The following is a 5573-nucleotide window of genomic DNA, read 5'->3' as shown; positions in this document are numbered from 1 at the left end:
TTTCTCCACTATTACCTGTGAAGGACACACCTGTTTCTTAAAGAGCCCGCATCCTTTTATCCGCAACACTGAAATTGAGAGAGGCTGAAACGACCAGGTGGTGGGACGTGATGACGTAGATTTGTTTATATATCAGATAGATTTTGAGAGCTAGATATTATTTTTTTGTATTTTTTTTTTTTTGTATTTTTTTATTATTATTGCTGTACATTATTGCCTATATTATTATTTGAGCTGAGACTACAGCTATTCAGATTGAGATTTAGCATGCAAAATGGCTTACTTTTGAGGGACTTGTAATATATTATGTTATTAACCTACTTTACAATTTATCTAGCTCCATCTAGACCAGCTACAACACATATACATATATTATAACATATATATTGAGTATACTTTATCACCCCTGGTGAAACATGCGCCCCCAATACCTACTGTATGTTTCATAATTTACACATTTTTCAAATAAGACTGCATTTATTTTTGCAGGTTTTAAATTCAGGTTCTCCACTCATAATATCTTGGGACAGGTGGAGGGTGATCACCTCAGGTGCCCCAATGTACAATAGGGGGCATTCTCATGTGACTGTTTTGGTTGTCCCCCATGGAATGAAAACATAAGAAAGTGTCCTCTGGGGTGCCCTATCCAAAGGTGTCACACTGATAAAGCGCCCTCCCTGTGGGCAATACTTGATTTGGTACCCTTCCAGTGAACAAAACATGATGAAGTGCCCTCTAGGGTGCCGTTCTTGTAAAAGAAATGTTTAAAGTGTTGTCTTGGGTTCCATCTCAGTTCTATCTCCCTCCATGTGGGGAATACACCAAAGTACCCTCTTGGATGCCCTGTCATTGAAGAAAACATGATGAAGTGCCTTCCAGGATATCCTCCCAGTGAACAGAGACATGATAAAGTGCCCTCCATGGTGCTCTCCCAGTGGGTAACACACATTTAAGTGTGTCCTTGTTAACATTTTAGAAGAGAAAGTGTAATAAAGTGCTCTTTTGGGTACCTCCCAGTGAATAAAGTATGATAAAGTGCCCTACAAGTGGTTATTACACAATAAAGTGTATCCAAGGTAACATTTCAGTGTAGAAAATGTAGTAAAATGCCCTTTTGGGTGCCTTGCCAGTGGACAACATAATGAATTTCCCACTAGGGTGCCCCCCAGTTGAACAAAACATGATACAGGGCCCTCCTTGTGGATAATACACAATGGAGTGTGTTTGAATTAACATTTCAGTGGACAAAATGCTCATCTTGGATGACCTTTTATAGAAGAAAACATGAAAAAGTGCCCTCAAAGAAGCCATCTTAGGGTGCAGTACTGGATAAAGTGCCTCTTAGGTAACCTCCCAGTTCACAAAATGTAAGTAAGAAAAGTTTATTTGTAAAGCACTTCTCACAGACAGCAGTCTCAAAGAGCTTTACACAGACGAACAGTACAGAGAATAAAAGTGATGATTATGAAATCATCATATGTCTGCAATAGTCATAACAACAATAGTGCAGTATGAAAAGATGAGTAACATCATTAGAAACACACAATATAAACCCTCGACATTAAAGAAAAATTAATTGACCAAAGGCCTGTTAATAGGTGAGACTTTAACTGACTTTTAAAGTCATTTACAGATTTTGCAGATTTTTGGGGCAATGGCTTGAAAAGCTCTATCAACCCGAGTCTGTAGGTGAGTGGGACAGAGAGATACAGTGTGTTAGATCTAAGAGGGGGGCGGGTGTCTGGTAGGGGTGGATGACTTCTGACAAATAACCCCTCCAAGATGCCCTTTTAGTTAACAAAACATAATAAAGTGCTCTGAGTGACCCCTTCCCAGTGGGCAATCCACAAGAAAAAAACTCCAAGATGGCCCTTTAGGAGACAAAAAAGCTGCAAAGTGGACTTCTGGGTGCCTTCCTGTTAGACAAAAAACTTGATGTCTCCTTGCAGTGGTCAAAATACTGTGATCATACAGTTCACAGATAAAGGACCCTCCATGGGACCCTCCCATCAGGTAATACATTATTAAGTTTTCTCTGGGTGTCATCCCCTGCCCCTCAGACATCCAGAATCCTAAACTGATGTGTGCAAAAATATCAGTAATTTACATTCATTTTAGTGTACTTTAACTTTGATACCACGCTACTTTGTTTATCATAAGCTATTTCTACTTTTTATTAATGTTTCAAATGCTGTAGCATCATTTGTTATGAAATATCTTTTCTATAATGCTAGGACATCTTTACCTTAAGTAAAAGCTTTAAGTACTTTTAACATCACTTTAAGATAAGACTTCTTAACATTGTATTTTGGTAGAGGGATTATCTTTAAATAACCTAGCTACAAAAATAACATATGGCAATAGCAATGTCAATGAAATGGTAAAGTATGGTAGGTTATAGGATGGAAAACAACACTTTGCTTGGATAAAAGTGTCTTTCTGATTGGAACTTTTAGAAGTTAATAGTAAATACTAAAGAAAGGTTTTACTAGATATTCAACATTGCACATGGTACAAAGACATGCTAAAAGAGCATCAGAAACCACTTCTGAGATTGATTTACACTTGTTTTCGCTTTATTTTATATATGAAAGAGATTTTAGATCAATGACATTTATATTGATGTGACACTGAGCTTCAATGCCATGCTGATAGAAACCAGTTCAGTGAAGAATGCATCACATTTAAAAGAATAAGATGGTTTTAATTTACTGGCATGGGGATTTTCTTGTTTTGACATTCGTGTCTGAAGGTCATTTTATTCCTCCAGTCAGTGAAACAGTGCAAACATGGTCTGTTTGTATGGATGGTTGAGGTCTAACTCCATAATACATTGTATTTCTCTTCAAGATTTGCTCTCTTATGCACTGACGTGGATTAAAATAAACTAAAACCCAGCATAAATGATGTTTCAAATGAACAGAAGCTTGTTATGCTGTCTGCTGAGCCTTAAGTGAGAGCTAAATGTTGACACTATTCAGCTGATGTATTAGTGCCACCCACTGGCTAATTCCCGCTAACAGCACTTGTCTGTAGACAAAGAGCACAGTGGGAGCCACAGCTGTGTTTCCCATGATTATTCATAAACACTCTGCAAATACAAATGGATTTATAATCAGTTTAAAATCACTCGTCACATCTGTGCCCCAGGATGTGTTTCATATAGTACGAAGCTGCAGAGCTAAACCCTGAATAAGAGATGTCATTATCTTACACTGCGCTAAAAGAGGCGTTCAGTTGACAAAACAATCTCACCTTAAGGTCTTTTTAGAGGCTTTTCTGGAGCTTTCTATCATATTATAGAATCATGTTTGTTTGAAGGCTTTTTCCTAGAGATTGTACAGTCATCTAAGGTTCATATCTTTAATTTAAAAGTGACAGAAATGCCAGAAAATGAAATCTACATTAAAGGGCTGTGATGATAATTTTGAGGCCCCAGGCAAGGATTAATATGAGGGGGCCCTCACTATTTTAGTCAGAGAAATAACAGCCAATGAGCAAAATATTTGACGGATCTTCTTTCAGGTAACAATACTAGTGACCTACATTTAATACTTGATTCTCAATCATAATTATGGACACAAATACCCAGCAGTACTTGCTCTTCACCTCTTGTAAGAGAATCAAAACTCTCAAACTCACCACATCTAAGTACTTCAACTTGTCTCTCAGCTATGGGTGTAACTTATAAAAATCTAAACATATGCACTTATTGTTGATGCAGCATCCATTCTTCAGCAATAACTTATATTTTCACTTATTAAATGCAATTTTTCCCTTCCAATTCCTGTTTCAGTATGTCTGTAGGGAGCTACCTATTGATAAGGTGCTTGATATGAAGATGCATCATGCACATTCTCCTCCCCAAGGATACTCGAGGTCTATTTGTCTGCCAGTTCTTCCACTCTTAGCCCCTTAGTGCCATTCAAAAATACACATCTTAATCATTAAAGTTAAAATGCATATCTCTTATCTGACACCCACCTGACTGACTGATTCTCCAACTGACTTTCAGGTTGGTGCTTCTCCATGTCAGCTGGCCGTCAGTCTTCTACTCTGTCCTTTGGTGTACCTCAAAATCCTGTCCTGGGTCCTCTTACATTCTTTCTAAATGCATTCCTTAGGCCATGTTATTAGCAGATTTCAGGGTATTTCATATAAATTTTACACTGATGAAATTCAGCTGTAGATTTCTTTTAAGCTTGATGAAACAAATTTGTGATCATTTCCTTCAGATTCACTCACAAACGAAAGTCCTTATTATTGTCTCGGACAGTATTGCCTCCAAGGTTGCCAAGCATATTGGGTCCTTTTCTTCTTCTGTGGAAATAAATCTGAAAAAAAGCTTGGAGTGGATGCTGACCAGGCTGATCATCATATTAAGTCATTAATCTGCTCACATTTTTATCACTTAAAAAAACATTGCTGAATTTGATCATGCATTTGAGGTTGTGGCACTATGGAGTCCTCTCCTTTTATCGTATGCTCTGCAGTTTCATCTGGAGCTTTTAACACAAGAAAAACCAGATCAGTCATTTTAAATTTTTTTAATTTATATTACATATAAATTTGCTGAAATTAAAGTTACAATGCTGCTGATCCCTGACTTTCCAAGAAGTATCTGTATTTATTTTAAAAAATCTTATTCTATTTTGCAAACTGACCCGCAATCCCTGATAACAGAACATTTGATAAAGTCATGGAAACAGTCTGCTGACAGAAGAAAAGTTCATCATCAATGAAAACACTAACACAGCAAATGTGGCCTACATAGCTCTGTCAGCTGCATGAGCTATATAGTTAACATAGCTACATAGCTAATGTAGCTAATGTGGCCAAAGCTAGACTCACAAAGCAGCTACATGAACTACATAGCTACATTTTCTATGTACCTACGCTAGCAAACATAACCTACGAAGCTCTGTCAGCTTCATGAGTTGAGTAGATAACGTAGCTACATAGCTAATGTAGCTATGTAGCTAATGTGGCTAAAGCCAGGCTCACAAAGCAGCTACATATACTACATAGCTACATTTTCTATGTACCTACGTCAGCAAACATAACCTACGAAGCTCTGTTAGCTGCATGAGCTACGTAGATGACGTAGCTACATAGATAGCTAATGTAGCTGTGTACTGTGGCTAAAGGTAGGCTCACAAAGCTGCTATATAAACTACATAGCTATGTTTTCTGGAATTTGGAATTTCCCCTTGTGGGATTAATAAAGGAATATCTTGTCTTGTCTTATCTATGTAGCTATGCAAGCTTAGCCATGTGTGCTAAAACTCACATTGCTAAACTACAACTTAGCTACACTTGTGTCTTTAATAACATACCTAGCATAGTTATGTTTGCTTTAACTGAAGCTAATGACGCTAAAACGAGCCACCATTCACATGCGTACATCTCAAACAGGATGATACATAATTTAATCCCGGATTAGACCTCTGATATTTTTCTCTTTTTCGTTTATGAAATAGCACCTCCATTCGGACACAGATGGCGTCTCTCGTCCAGCAGTCAAAATGACCTTTCATGGTCTCTCACAGATGTTGTTATTACTGTTTTGTTTT

Source organism: Cheilinus undulatus, linkage group 8 (assembly GCF_018320785.1).
Source record: "Cheilinus undulatus linkage group 8, ASM1832078v1, whole genome shotgun sequence".
Classification (NCBI taxonomy): domain Eukaryota; kingdom Metazoa; phylum Chordata; class Actinopteri; order Labriformes; family Labridae; genus Cheilinus; species Cheilinus undulatus.
The sequence above is the reverse complement of the archived record's forward strand: the minus strand, read 5'-3'. Positions refer to the sequence as shown.